Source organism: Lutra lutra, chromosome 4 (genome assembly GCF_902655055.1).
Source record: "Lutra lutra chromosome 4, mLutLut1.2, whole genome shotgun sequence".
Classification (NCBI taxonomy): domain Eukaryota; kingdom Metazoa; phylum Chordata; class Mammalia; order Carnivora; family Mustelidae; genus Lutra; species Lutra lutra.
The window spans coordinates 867,555-883,058 of NC_062281.1; the positions used below are offsets into that span (position 1 = coordinate 867,555).

Here is a 15,504-nt window from a genome sequence, read left to right on the forward strand (position 1 = left end):
CCTCTGCTGCGCGGGTGGCTGGCCCGGCTGGCCCCTGGGGGCAGGTGAGACCACGTGACTAATGTTGGCCAATGAGGGGTGAAAGGAAGTGGCATCTTCCTACCAGAGCCTTTAATTGCCAGAGTTCTTTCCCTCAGTGAGGAAGACCAGGAATGTTCTAGATCGTGGTCATTTCTTCAGCCTGGATCCCAGAATGAAGCCAGTGGAGCAGAGTCTCAGCCAATTCACTTATTAGGAGCGAGAATAAATTTACAAAAGGAAACGGGAAACAACCCAAGTATCCATTGACATGTACCCGTGTACATGCGGGAGACTCATTCAGCCTTTAAAAAGAATGGAATTCTGATATGCGCAACAATTTGAATGAACCTTAAAGTCATTATGGAATGCAAAGCAATCCAGACACAAGAAGACAGATCCCGTCGGAACTGCAGAGAGTAGTCTAATACACAGAGACAGAGTGGAGATCAGTGCCACCAGAGGTGGGGGCAGGACATGGCCAGGATCATTTAATGGGTCCAGAATTTCACTGTGGAATGACAAAAAAGTCTGGGAAATGAATAGTGGCAATGGCTGTAAACTACACGGAGTGTATTTGATGCCACTGAACTGTACCATGTTAAGAAGGTTAAGATGGTAAATTTTGTGTTTTACGCATTTTAACACAATTGGAAACTTATTTTATTTTTCTAATTTTTAAATTTTTTTAAAAAAGTTTTATTCATTTATGTAATCTCTATGCCCAACCTGGGGCTTGAACTCGTGACCCCAAAACCAAGACATCAGGCTCCCTGCTCAGTGGGGAGCCTGCTTCTCCCTCTCCCACTCCCTCTGCTTGTGTTCTCTCTCTCACTGTCTCTGTCTCCATCAAATAAATAAATAAAATCTTTCAAAGAAAAATAAACACCTGTACTGAAAAGAACAAATATCTCAAATTAATAACCTAATCCTTCACCTTAAGAAACTAGAAGAGTGGGGCACCTGGGTGGCTTAGTGCGTTAAGCCTCTGCCTTCAGCTTAGGTCATAGTCTCAGGGTCCTGGGATCGAGCCCTGCATCGGGCTCTCTGCTGGGCGGGAAGCCTTCTTCCGCCTCTCCCTCTGCCTGCCTCTCTGCCCACTTGTGATCTCTCTGTGTGTCAAATAAATAAATAAAATCTTAAAAAAAAAAGGAGGGGGGACTAGAAGAGTAAACTAAATCTAAACCCAAAACAATCAGAAGGATGGGAATAATGAAGATGAGAGCAGAAACAGAATAGGAAAACATAGGAGGAAAAGTCAATGAAACCGAAAGTCGCTTTAAAAAGATAAATAAAATCGGAAAACCTTTAGCTAAACCAGCCAAGAGAAAAAGAGAAGACTGAAATCACTAAAATCATGTATGCAAATGGAGACATTACTACTGACCTTACAGAAATAAAAATGATTATTTTTTTAATATTAGATGGTTTGAATACTACAAACAACTATATGCCAAAAGTTAGATGACCTAGATGAAATGAAGAGATTCTTTGGAGGATATTAAACTAACTCAAGAAGAAATAGAAGATTTGAGCAGACAAACAACAAGTAGAGAGAGACAGCAAACTAAAATCTTCCCTCGAAAAAAGCCCAGGCAGATGGCTTCACTGCTGAATTCTACCAAAGGTTTAAAGAAGAATCAATACCAACTTGTCATAAACTCTTCCAGAAGGTGTAGACCTCCTGACTCATTCTGAGAGGCCGTTATAACCATCATAATGAAACCAAAGACACCACAAGAAAACTACAGACTTATATCTCTTATGAACATGGATGGAAAAAGTCCCACCAAAATACTAGCAAACTGAATCCACTAGTGTATGAAAAGGGTTATACACAGTACCAGTAGGGATTTACCCCAGGAATGCAAGGTCACACTAGAAAGTAAGAAGACAGCCCACATAATGAGAGAAAATATTTGGAGATCACCTATCTGATAAGGGCCTCGTATTTAGAATCCGTAAAGAACACTTAAAACTCAACAGTAGAAAGAAAAACTTTCCAACAGGCAAGGATTTGAGTGGATACTTTTCCACAGGAGATCTCCAAATGTCCAAGAAGCACATGAAAAATGCTCAATGCCACTAGTCACTAGGGAAATGCAAATCAAAACCACAATGGGATACCACTTTATCTTTAAAAGGATGGCCCTAATTTAAAAACAAACAAACGGAAAATAGCAAGAATTGGAGAGGACGAGGAGAAATTGGAATCTTTGTGCACTGCCGGCGGGAACGAGGAGGGTGCGGCTCCATGGGGGAACAGTCGGATGGGATGACCCCACGGCTCCACTCCCAGGGATCACGGAGCAAATTTTAAGGAAAACTTACACACTAACATTCATAGCTGCATTATTCATGATAGCTAAGAAGTAAAAACAACCCAGATTACCACCAATGACGAAGGGTAAAGAAAATGTGGGGCATCCACGTGATAGGATGTGACTCAGCCGTAAAAAGAAGGAGGCACTGACACCTGCTACCACACGGATGAACCTTCGGAACATCACGTTCGTGGAAGAGTCCCGGCGCGAACCACACACCATGCGAGTCCGTGGACAGGAAAACGCGCGGGGCTGGCAAGTCCCTAGAGACACAAAAGGAATGAGGGGTTTCTAGGGGCTGGAGAATCACTGTTAGAAAGTATGGGGTTGCTCTTAGGAATGATGAAATGTTGCAGAATTGGATGGTGGTGATGGTTGTTGAACGTCGGTATATACTAAAAAACCCTGCATTGGGGCGCCTGGGTGGCTCCGTGGGTTAAAGCCTCTGCCTTCGCCTCAGGTCATGATCCCAGGGTCCTGGGATCGAGCCCCACATCAGGCTCTCTGCTCAGCCAGGAGCCTGCCTCCCCCTCTCTCTCTGCCTGCTTCTCTGCCTACTTGCGATCTTTGTCTCTCTGTCAAATGGATAAATAAAATATTTTTTAAAAAATAACATAACATAGGGCACTTGGGTGGCTTAGTTGGTTAAGCAACGGCCTTCAGCTCAGGTCATGATCCCGGCGCCCCAGGATCAAGTCCCGCGTCGGGCTCCCAGCTCCAAGGCGGGTCTGCTTCTCCCTCTGACCTTCTCGTCTCTCGTGCTCTCTCTCACTCTCTCTCTCAAATAAATAAATAAAATCTTAAAAAAAAAATAACATAACATAAAAAAAACCTAAATGGAATTTCTTCAAAAAAAACCTGAAGTGTTCACTTTTAAAGGAGTGAATTTTATGATAGCGAATTATATTTCGAGAGAGAGAGCATGAGACGCTGAGACAAGGCGGACTGGTTTGCAAGCCAGGGAAAGGGAAGGGAGCCAGTCTGTCATTTCGGGGACTTACAAAGAGACAACTGGTTTTCAAGGGTGGACAGAAATCCGAGGGACAGGAGCGGCTACACCTCAGCCTGAAGTCAGGGGTAGGTCTGGGCAGCACCGTGTGCTCGCTCAGCTCTCCGGCAGGTTAGGCCAGCGCCTGGTACATCCTCTCAAGTTACAAAATGGTTCAAGGTAAAGAGACTGAAGGTTCCGGGTGAGGCTGAGGAGTTCACGACCAAGTCAAGAAAAGGAGAACAGGATCTGCGTGTCCAGAGGGATCTCAAGATTCCACAGACTGTCTAGAAGAGATCCGAGGGCATGTCCGCGGACACACAGAGCTCACTGGCATCAGATGGGTAAGAAACCAGTTCGTTGTTTTTTGGTCTTTTTTTTTTTAAGATTTTATTTTTAAGTAATCTCTACACCCAATGTGGGGCTTGAACTCACAACCCTGAGATCGAGAGTCACACATTCCACCAGCTGAGCCAACCAGGGGCCCCCAGTTAGTTTTATTTTTTTAAAAAATTCTCTGGGGTGCCTGGGAGGCTCAGTGGGTTAAGCATCTGCCTTTGGCTCAGGTCATGATCCTGGAGTACTGGGATCCAGTCCTAGGATCCAGTCCCATATGGGGGAAAAAAAAATCCCTGATCAGCCGGGAGTCTGCTTCTCCTTCTGCGTCTGCCCCTCCCCCTGCTGGTGAGGTGCTCTCTCTCAAAAGCTAATTTTAAAAATCTTTGAAAACATTTCTACAGCGGAGAATTGGAATACAAGAAGCCACTCCCACTTACCCATACCAGCCTCCTCAACAACGAGGAGCCCATGGCCGACGTTTTGGTCTCTAGACCCATCCTGCTCCCCATACCCCTCATCGCCACAAAGACGAGGGCTCTTTTGCAAGATAATAATCACAATACCCTTATGGTGCCTAAACCAGCAATCCTTTTCAATATTATCAAGTAATCAGGACCCTGGGATCCAGACGTGCCCCCACCCAGAGCAAGATACAAATGAAAGCCACAGACACTGCGTGGGGTAGACACACTGTGAGATGAGCCGAGCCCAGAGTCCACTTGGAGTTCTAGAAACCGCTGCCCTGGCACTGCCCCCATGCCAGGCCCACCCTCAGCAGACTGAACATGGGCTCCAGGAGCTGGGACGGGGATGGTGGACCCAGGACGAGCCGACACCCGTCCCTAGCAGGAGCTCCTGACATGGAGTTCCCAGGGCTTCCTGGTGCCCCCCCCAACCCCCGAGCCGGCATGTGCGGTCAGCTGAAGGGCAGGAGGGCGTCCAGTCTCTGGGGGCCTGAGTTCTGGGGCCTGAACACCAGGGCGGCCTGCTTTCCCCCTAGCAGCCAGGTCCTCCGTCCGCACGCTGGCCTTTCCTCCGCCTGGGCCCGGGGTTCACGCCCCCGAGCTCTGCAAGGCTACACATCTCTTCCCAAGTATTAGAGAAATACTTGCTTCGAAGAGTTTGTTGCTTTTTTTTCCCCAGTGGATGGTGGTGTCTCCTGCCGACAGAGACAATTTCCTTCTCTTTTCTCGCAGTTACTTTGCCTTCCTGCCTTCCATTCCCCAGAGGCTTGAGGCCCCGACTGACTGTGTAGCTTGTGTGCAAGGCACAACGGCTCCTGCGGACTTTCAGTGACAAGCAAAAGGGCAGGGGCGCCTGGGGGCTCAGTGCCTTCGGCTCAGGTCATGATCCCAGGGTGCTGGGATCGAGTCCTGCATCGGGCTCTCTGCTCAGCGGTGAGCCTGCTTCCCCTCTCTCTCTGCCTGCCCCTCTGCCGACTTGTGATCTCTGTCTGTCAAATAAATAAATAAAATCTTAAAAAAAAAAAAGCAAAAGGGCAGGCAAAGAAGTCAGGATTTAGGGGCGCCCAGGAGGCTCAGTCAGGTGAGTGTCTGACTCTGGATCTCAGCTCAGGGCTGGGTCTCGGGGTCGTGAGTTCAAGGCCTGTGCTGGGCTCCGTGCTGGGTACGGACCTACTTTAAAGAAAGGTCATGTTTTAGAGCTGATTTGCTAAGAGTTTTTCTGGGATTTGCTTGTTTTTATAATCACAGATAGGTACTGGGGTCGATCGGCTGCTCTCCTGCATGGATCCGTGTCACTCTTTGTTCCCTACCGTCTGTCAACCATGTGAGTGACGTGGGCTGCTCGGCCCGTCGGGCCACCTTGCGTGGCCGACACTCCTGGACTCTTCTCTCCAGCGCTGTGGTGTTTCACTAGGTAGCGTGTTGCGCGTGTGTCTTGACACTGTGCAGGTCAGCACCCCTTGGCCCTGCGTTGTCCTTCTCTGGTTTTGGAATCGATAGTGTTCTAGCCGCATAAAACAAATTTGCTAGATCTTCCCTTTTCCTGTTTTATTTGGTTTCGTGGGAACCACCGCCATGAGTTCACAAAAAAATTCTTTTTGCAAGTTTGGTGGAATGTACGTCTAGAGGTGTGTGGACCTGGAGACTTCCCGGAGGGAGATGCTCGAACCACCATCTCATTGACCGGCCTGCTGAAAGCCTCCGTCCTTGTTTTCCAGTTTGAACATATTCTATACCTCCAGGAACGCAGACACCGTAACTAGGTGTTCAGATGACTTGAGTCTTTGCAGAAATCTTCTTTATGTCTTTCGTTATGGACCGTGCTGGATGTTCCAAGATTTCTTCCTGGGCTGATGCTCGGGCAGAAATGTTCCCTCTGGGCTCAAAGCATAGGTGTGCCTGGTCTGTGGGACTTGGGCACCTGGTGAGTCTAGGGTGTCTGGCGAACCCATCTGCTGGCCGCATCGCTGGCTCTTCACCGCGTCTCTCCAGTTTCCGTCTCTCTGAACCACCCGGTTCTCTGGGGCATGTGCCCTTGGCGGCGGTACCTGGCCCTGCATTTCGTGACCAAGTCTGAGGGGCTGCTGGGTGCCCCGAGCTCTGGGCTCCTCTCATCCTTCAGGATGCCTGTCTGCAACACCGCCTGGTCGGGAGTCAGGACTGCTTTCTTTGGTTCATGAGGCTTTTGGGTTTTTGCTTTGTTTTCTGTTTTTTTTTTTTTTTTTTTTTTTAAAGATATCATTTATTCGCTCGACAGAGAGAGTGCACGAGAGAGACCGAGCACAAGCAGGGGGAGCGGCGGCGGGAGAGGGGGACGCAGGGCGCTACGAGCAGGGAGGCCGACGTGAGACTCGATCCCAGGACCCTGCGATCATGACCTGAGCCCAAGGCAGGTGCTCGACGGACTGAGCCCCCCAGGCGCCCCTGGCTTTTGGTTTTCAGTGGATCCTCGCAGGACGCCTGGTGACTCAGTCGCTTGAGCCTCCGACTCTTGGTTGCAGCTCAGGTCATAATCTCGGGGTGGTGGGATCGAGCCCTCGTGGGGCTCCGCGCTCCCCGAGGAGTCTGTCTCAGATTCTCCGTCTCCCTCTGCTTCTCCCCGCTGGTGGCCGGCGCTCGCACGCTCGCCGTCTCGATAAGGAAGTGAGCAAAGACACAAACAAGATCTTAAAAACAGTAAGATCGGCCCCTGCACACGGAACGCCGCGGGATCCTGTTGGCTTTGCAAATCCAGCCCGAGGATCTCCTCTAACTGGCGAGTTCAGCGCGCGGCCTCAGGCTCCGGCGGCCACCACCGGGGGCTGCTGCCTGTCCTCCTGCGGTGCGTCCTCTCCTTCCCTGCTTCCGGGGTGGCCCCCCCACCCGCGTCCCGCCGCAGGAACCTCGTCCCGACCCCGATTCTAAGGAGACGCTCCTTGTGCTTGCGTTCTTGTCGCTGCTCTTCCGGTCCCCTCCCCTCCTTTTCCGTCCACATCTTGGCTCCCAGGCAGCTGCCGGCCTCCCCCGGCCCCTCGTGTCCGTGCTCCGGCCGCTGGCTCTGTCCTCTGGTCCCGCGGTGGACGCCCCCCCGCCCCGTCCGTTGGCTCCTTTTCCTCCTTCCTTCTTCCTGTTGCCCAGGCTGACTGGCTCGCAGCTGCCTCCCCACGCCGTGCGTGAGGACAAAACCCCATTATCTGGCGTCCAGAGTCCGGCACCGGCCCTCTCAGCCGCGCCCGCTCCTCTCCTGACGGGTGTGGACATCTCTCTTGTCTTGGGACTCGCGTCAGGGCCGCTCTCCTGGGTCCCCACCCACCCCCTGTCCTGTACCATTGCTCCTCCGGACGCCCCGTGAGGTTTGTTCATCACACCCGCCAGGACGCCTCTACCTCCACCCGCAGCGAGGCCGTGGCCTGGTCACCAGGGTCGCCCCTGCGTCCCCATTGCTCGTCCTGCCTCTCTCTGCCTCGCGGAGCCTGCCTAGCGGCTCCTCGCGCAGAATGCGGGCCTCCAGCCTTTGCCGCAGATGCGTGGTGCTCGCCTCGAGGCCCCAGTTGCCTCCCCCATGTTTCCCCAAGTGTCCGTGTGTAGCTCACGGGTCCGTCCATCCCGGTGTGTCTGCACCAGGTCGCATGCTACATGGCGTCGTCTGTGAGACCGTGGCTGTTCCCTCAGGGCACTGGTGGTGTTGCCCACACTCCCTCTCCTGGGCCAGTTGCCACAGAAGCTGCCTGGCCATCATGCCCGTCCCTCCCGAGTGGACACACTCTCAGGGGGAGTGCTGGGGAAGTGGCCCCTTGGCTTTGGAGGGCAAGGGGGGCGGTGGTCAGGGGGACTTTCCTCAGATCCTCTGGCAACCATGGTGGCCTCGGCTGTCAAAGGCCCGGGAGTCTGTCCCTTTCGGCGCCCATCAAGAAAGGACTGTGAGCAGTGTGCATTTTCTTGGGATGCTGCCAGTGCCCAGGCAGGTGACACTGCTGCCCTGTGTCCCAGAATGGGCCACAGGACACCCTGGTCGGCGGGTGCCGGGCACATCACGCTGATCTGTGACACGAGGGTGTCCTGGCTGCGGGACCCGGTGATACTGTGCGTGCTCTGTTTAGACACCTGCCAGTCCCGTAGGTGGAGACACACCAACAAGGAGGAGCAGCACATGCAAAGGCCCTGAGAGTGTGGGGGTGGGGAGAGGACGGGGGGGGGGGGGGGGAGCGGGAAGCGGAAGTGAGGGGGCCAGAAGGGGGAGGGCGGGTGGGGGCGGGCAGATCTCCGCAGGCCCAGGAAGGCCTGGTGAGACTCCCCTCTTAACCCAGGCGAGAGGAAAGCCACGCAGGCTCTCAGATGTGGAGGGCACCGGGCCATCGGGGCGGCGGCCTGTGTGCTGTCAGTTTGCTCACGCTGACCATAGCGCCGGTGTGTAAAGGGAGTCGCTGCTCTTCTCTTTCTGGTGCACCCTCCCACTCAGCCGGCTCAGCCGCGGGCTCCCCTTTCTGAGGACGTCGTGTAAGGCCCACCAGCAGCTGGGAAGGATCTTAAGCCCAAGCCACCACGATGCCCTCTTTTCACATTGGCTGAGTTGTGGCCCTTCCTGCCCAGGGGGGTCACCGGGACCATCCTCTCCACCTGCTGCCATGTGGGGAAAAGGCCCCTTCTGTGGACAGTCACTCCACGCCTGACTCCCTCAGCAAGGGGCTCGGGGGCTGCCCAGCCGCTCAGCAGCTTCTAGAACCTCGAGCACCTGGGGCACGATCCCTCCAAGAGCAGCCCGGGGTCGGGCTCCCACCACCTGTCATCGCAGGGCAGCAGCTGGCCGGGGCTTTCTCTGGCCGTCCACCCAGCCCACCGCCTTCGCCCGGCCGCCAACCACTTGCAGGGAGGGCTGGGGCAGGAGGCGCGGTCACCAGCCTCGCCTGGGCCAAGTGTATCACCAACTGCCCTGAGCAGGGAGTGGCCTCTGGTCCCCCCACTTCCTCAGGGGCCACAGCTTGTAAAGCCCAGCCCTTGCACCAGCTTCTCATCAGTGGGTTGCTAGTGACAGAACTTTGCAGAAGGCAGGCCTTCAGCTCACATGCATGAGAAGCCCCCCAAGTGCGCCTTTAGGAACAGCTTGGTCCAGCCGGTCAGGGAGAGCACAGCGGCTTCTTTTCTCTGCTTTCCTGTTACTTCTTTTTTTTTTTTTTTTAAAGATTTTATTTATTTATTTGACAGAGATCACAAGTAGGCAGAGAAGCAGGCAGAGAGGCAGGCAGAGAGGCAGGCAGAGAGAGATAGGAGGAAGCAGGCTCTCCGCCGAGCAGAGAGCCCGATGCGGGGCTCGATCCCAGGACCCTGGGATCATGACCTGAGCCAAAGGCAGAGGCTTTAACCCACTGAGCCACCCAGGCGCCCCTGCTTTTTCAATATTAAAAAAGGGGACGGGCAGATCGCATCACCCAGGCATCCCACAAAGTAGGCGGGTCACCTTAGGGGCAACCTTTACCTGCTCAAAAATTCGTCTCACATTAGCAGTGAGGATTCGGGCGTCACCCCGAATCGTTATTTTCCTTACTCATAAGTTTAAGGCATGTTTTCCTGTTACTTCTTAAAGGCAGCCTGGGTGCAACCCCGTGTGCCTCACGGCCACAAGAGAGAAGAAACCCATTCATCACACCCAACATGCCGAATAAGTCTCCTTGGCTGCCACTGGGTCAGCAGCTGGTATGTGTTGAACCGTGTCTCCAAAAAAGATGTCGAAACCCTTACCCAGGACCTGGGAATCTGACCTTACTTGGTGCTAAGGCTCTTGCAGGTGACATGATCGAGTGAAGGTGAGGTCATCAGGGTGGCCCTCACCTGGCGGGACCGGTGTTCTCACCAGAGCCACGTGAACGTGATACGTGAAGGCAGAGGCACCAAGGACAGAGCGGGGTTGAAGCGCTACAGCCACGGGCCACAGACCGGAGGCACAGTGGCCCCGTGCCCACAGCTGGGGGTGGGGGAGGACGGGGCAGAGGGGCTCCGAGGCAGCGCCCGGGCTGGGAGGGCACGCTCCTCCTCTCTGGAAGCCTCCCAGTTGTTGCCACTTGTCATGGCCGCCAGAGGAGCGGACGCAGGCTCGGGCCTGTAAACGGCTCAGGGCGGGCTGGCTTCCTGCCCATGGGGGAGGCTGCCGGTGGGGTCACGAGGCCCGAAGGTGGGGCCAGAGCATGGGAGAGTGACCTGGCTTGCTCTGCAGGGAAAGGGGCTGAGGGCGGATGGAGCCTGGAGCAGGAGGACATGGGCAGTGACCTCTAGGGCAGAGTCCGGGCGAAGGCGGTGGGCTGGGTGGACGGCCAGAGAAAGCCCCGGCCAGCTGCTGCCCTGTGCTGACAGGTGGTGGGAGCCCGACCCCGGGCTGCTCTCGGGGGGATCGTGCCCCAGGTGCTCAAGGTTCTAGAAGCTGCTGAGCGGCTGGGCAGCCCCTGAGCCCCTTGCTGAGGGAGTCGGGCGTGGATTGACTGTCCACAGAAGGGGCCTTTTCCCCACATGGCAGCAGGTGGAGGGGATGGCCCAGGGGGCAGTGGTCTCCAGGGCAGACTGGAGTCCTGGATGCTCTGTGCAGGGGGACCCGCCCGGCCCCACGCCCCACTGCACCCGGCGACCTGGCCTGGGGAGAAAGGCTGGCCGCGGCTGGGACATAGTCGTGCCCTTGAGGGCCGGGATTCGGGCGCCTGTGAGGTGCTCGGAGCGGGGAAGGCGTGCGGGAACCAGGCAGCCAGGGAGGGATGGAGAAGGTGCATGTTTGCCTCTCGCCAGCCCCTCTGCCTAGCCCGGGGGGGGACACCCGTCCCCTCAGTGCCAACAAAAGCTAACGAGACCTTCTCCAGATCCTCTGGGACGAAAACCGGAGGTTTCTCTCTCTTACCCTGTGGCGCTGCGACGGGGAGCCTGGAGCTGGGGCTGCGCGGACGCCCACGCCCTGCGGCTCAGCCTCGTCAGGTCCCTCTTGCTCTCTTCCCTCGGGCCAGCTTGAATCGAGTGTTTGGTGACCCACGAAAGCCTAGGGTCTTCCCGGCCCTCCATGGCCCAGAGGGACCTCTGCCTGGCCCAGCTGTGTGGCTGCCTCTCCGACTCTGGGGGAAGGCCCGCCCGGGCCAGGGGCGCAGGTCCCTCGGATCCCAGGATCCCCCAGACTCGGGCTTTCTGTCACGAAGCCACACGCCCCTGTAAGGGCCAAACCGTGGCTCTTGCCAAGACCTCGTAAATCTGCAAAGAAAAGCCTCTAACTTCAACACACACCTCCTGCCCGTCAAGGGGTGGTAAATGAGTTTTCACATTCAGAATCCGTTCTCCCAAGAGAACCCCTACCCCGTGCCACCCTTTCCTCTAGGCATTCGGAGTGCCCCCAGCCCCCGGGGGGCAAAGCCTCAGGTGTGTGAGCTGCCAGGCCTCCCTGGCTCAGTCCAGGTGGGGGGAGCAGAGGTCCCCTCGACAGCTCCCTCCTGACCCCTCCTGGGACACCTGAATTTCCTCACCCCAGCAGACTCGACCCATGGCAACCTGGAGCCCTCAGGCCCCGGGCCACATCAGGCCCCATCCCTCCGAAGCCGGCTCCCCACACCGGCCTCCCTGACGCCAGCCACGGCATGTTCATGCCAATTCCCCCGACAAAGGCCGGGGGGTCATGGTGGTGGGGCTCACGGCGGCCAGTCTGGGCTGTGTCTGCAGAACTCGTGCTGACGGCATTCCCTCCCGGAGACCCCGGTCTGGCCACGGCCCGTGTTGCAGGGCCTGTGGCTGGGCTGTGGGGTGGAAGTCAGCCCAGCCAGGGCTGGACCGGCCTTATCCCAGGTGGGGAGGGGCCGCTGGGTGAGCTGCGGTCTCTGGAGAGGTCCCGGGAGCATCAGGTTGAAGGTGCCAGGAGAGGACGCTCCGAAGGGAAGTCTTGGAGGTGGACGCGGCCTGTGCCTGAGCCCGGAGGCCGCGTGACGTCCTGGGAAGTGCGGCACCCAAGCCCGCGGCTTCAGCAAACCAGTCTCTGCTGGGCATGCAGCCGGGAGAATGGGGCTGCCCAGAGATCGGGGCCCCTGCTCCTTTCCTGTCCCTCTCGATGACAGGCCACTCCATGCTGCTGCTGGGACCCGAGAGCCATGCTCCGTGGGGGAGGAGGGCCACGTGGCCACCCAAGCTGCTGCCAGTGGGGTGAGACCCACTCGGAGTCCCTCTAGGTGGTGGTTACTGTCCTCCCCGGGGGAGCCTGGCTCAGCCCAAGACCTTGGCCCCAGGTCCCCCTGGGCAAGGCCAGAGGCTGCCCCAATTCTGCCCCTGGCCTCCCCGTCCCCTGCCACAGGCCTTTGGTCAGTTCTGTGAAGGCACAAACAGAAGTCTGACCCGGCCCTGCTTCGGGTGGGGAACTGACCACAAGGACCAGGTGTCAGGAGGCGGGGACTCCTCTCCCCCATGGGAGGCCCGAGCAAGAGCAGGGACAAGGTGGCAGGGACCCAGGGGCCAGAGGGCACAGCTGGCCCAGAAACTCCCTGGGCACAGAGAGGCCACCCCGGTGGCTGGGCGCACCCAGGCGCACTGGGACATCTGTGTGTGGGGCCCACACGCTAGGCCATCTGCGGACCCAAGGGTGGAGGCTGAGCACAGGGTCGGACGGGCAGGGTGGGCCAGGCGGTACCGTGGGATGGGCCGTCCATCCACCCCTGTCTGCAGCCTGCCCCGGCCTGTCTGCCCGCCCACCCCACCCAGCATTTTATGATGGAAAGTTACCCGGGCAACAGCAGCACAAACCCCAGGATAAGGACGAGCCCGGGCAAGGGCAGGCCCGAGCGGTTTCAGGCTGTGAGGTGGGCGGGGAGACAGGCACTCTGCTGTCAGGCCGCTGGGGGGCCGCCGTGCTTCCAGGCTGCCCCCGAGGTTGGGATTTCCTTTGCAGGCTGGATCTCTGGGCACCCCTCCCCAGGCAGGGTGTGTTCCTGGGAGGGTCCGGGGCTCAGCATGGTGGTGGACACGTTCCTAGGCTTGTCTGCTGGACAGAGTATCCACTCCTTGGAAGCAGCCAACACCAGACAAGGAATTAGTATACAAGCGAATGAATGGGCAAACCCGACCACAGACCAAAAGCGAGTTAGAAAACCGTGAGCCGGCAGGGAGCCAGGAGGGCCCTTTCTGGGGGAATCAACCCTTGTGCAAGGGGCCTGGGAGAAGGGGCTTCCAGGCTGGATGGGGGAGGGTGCGTCCCACATGTGGGGTTCCTGGAAGTAAGAGCCACCAGTTGGGAGTGTCTTGTCAGGAAGCCTTGGGTGGGGGATGTGGGGTAACCAGGCCCCAGGGGTGGGGTGGCTAGAGGAAGAGGGAGAGGCCAGTGAGGGCCACGTGGAGGTGGGAGGAGAAGGCAGACCAGGGGCTCAGATCCGGCTCAGGAGGAGGGGGAGGTGGGAACCCCCAGAGTCGTTCTGCGATCCCTGGTTTGTCGATCCAGCCAGAGGCTCCCCAGCGTGTGAGCCTTGCCCCACTTCCCCTGACCCCCGGTCGCACACAAGGCAGGCTTGGTACCCATCGCCCGTGGCCCCTCCGGTGCCTGTGGGCTGGGTGGGGTCTGGTTGGGGGTGAGAGCCCGCTGCCCCATCCGTGGCATAGGGAACGAGGAGGGGGTGAGAAGCCCCAGCCTGCTCCCCACGCTCATGCCGAGGCCCTGGGACTGTTCTCCAGGAAACAGGGTGACACGGCACAGTGAGGACAGCTGGGGCTGGCCAGGAGCTGCAGAGCTGTGCCAGGGGGGATGCCGCCAGGCGGACAATTGACACTGCGGCTCCAGGGGCTCCCGTGCAGGCTGTGGAGGGTGGGAGCCGCATGCCTGAGCCTGCTCGGACAGGGGCCACCGGCAGTGACCCCAAGACAGCAAGTCCACAGTGTGAGGCCAGCACTGGCCGCACGCACCAAGGTATGGGGGTGCTGGGCAGGCCATGAGCCCCCCCCAACCCCGCTGCCCATCCCTCGTGCTGGAGGCTGCCCTAGGCCCTGTCCGCCTTGGGGAAACCAGAGACCTGGGCCTGCCCGAAGTTCCCGGGCTGTTCCCACCGGGGTCTCCCTGGGCCTGGGAAGGGACAGCAGTGGCCAAGACCTAGGGAGGCGGGTCCTGCTGACCAGTGGGGCAGCCAGTCCTGGGGGGCCTAGGCAGTCTGGGGTGGGGCGAAGGTTGGGGCACCACCCAGGGGGCTGGTGGCGGGGGCTGGGGGCAGGTGGGCTGGGAGGGAGGAGGGGTGAGTGGGCTGCTGCACCTTGAGGCTGGGCTCTCCCTCCCCAGCCATGTTGCAGGTAGAGGTGAAGCCTCTGGGACGGAGCGGGGAGCAGGACTCCAAACTGAAGGTCACGTGGGGGCCTTGGTGAGCCGACGGCGTGGGAGCCGGTGGAGCTGGTCACCAGTGAGGGGGTCTATAGGCTGAGGATAGCTGGGCCGAAGTCCTGCAGGTGCCCCAGAACACTGCGGGGTGGGGTTAGCTCCCCCAGAGTCTTCGGGGAGGAGAAAGGTGACCCCAGGCAAGCTGGACAGCCTGGGGGCTCTGCCCTGGGGCCCTGGCTGTCCCTGGAAGGGGTCCATTCAGAAGAGACCTGTCCTCTGGAGTGCTGAGGAGGAAGGAAAGCTGGGGCAGGCAGGGTGACCAGAAGGCTTTTTGGGGGGCGCCTGGGGGTGCTCAGTCGTTAAGCATCTGCCTTCAGCTCAGGTCATGATCCCAGAGTCCTGGGATCGAGCCCCACGTTGGGGGTTCTTGCTCAGCGGGGAGCCTGCTTCTCCCTCTGCCTCTCCCCCCACTTGTTCTCTCACTCTCACTCTGTCTCTCAAATAAATACATACATAAATAAAAGAAGGCTTTTCGTGGCAATTTCCAGATTTGGCTCCCATCTCTTGTGGAACCTCAAGTCCCCTCCCCCGCAGGGTCAGGGCTGCAGACACCGGGGGCCTGGCCAGGCCACCAGAGGCAGGTGCGGGCAGCTGGAGACAGCACTGGGTCAGCTTGACGCTGTCCCAGTTGGGCTGGGGACAGAGAGGGGGGCACCTTCTAGCGGCTCTAACAAGTAGAGCTCCTAGTTAAGAGCTCAGTGTTGCTAATTATGACCCTCCACTTACACAGTAACTGGAAAGAAAACGTATATTTGGAGCAAGATGTAAAGAAAGTTAATTCTGAAGCCCAGGTCAGGCATTCTTCCAGGTTTAAGGCTGCCTAGAGGCACAGCCCACCCGGGCCTCCCCCCACCCCCATCTCCTGCAGCACAGGAGGGCTGGGGTGGCCGGTAGATGCCGAGGCGGCTCCCCTTTCCACAGATCTTGTCTGCACGTGCAAACATGGTCTCCACAGAGGCTTCAACGGCACAAACCAGTCAGCGGTGGGTCAGGAGGCTGGTCTGGGTGTCGTAGGGTTGACTCCCTTTGAGG

The 15,504-nt window shown here is 57.6% G+C and overlaps 1 non-coding gene across 1 annotated transcript; it reads right to left on the reverse strand.

Annotated features, from left to right (window-relative positions):
- Nucleotides 1–9,521: 9,521 nt before the first annotated feature.
- LOC125099372 (U12 minor spliceosomal RNA) lies at nt 9,522–9,671 on the reverse strand. The gene has a single exon (XR_007127135.1). It is a non-coding gene; the product is annotated as a U12 minor spliceosomal RNA (small nuclear RNA).
- Nucleotides 9,672–15,504: the final 5,833 nt, after the last annotated feature.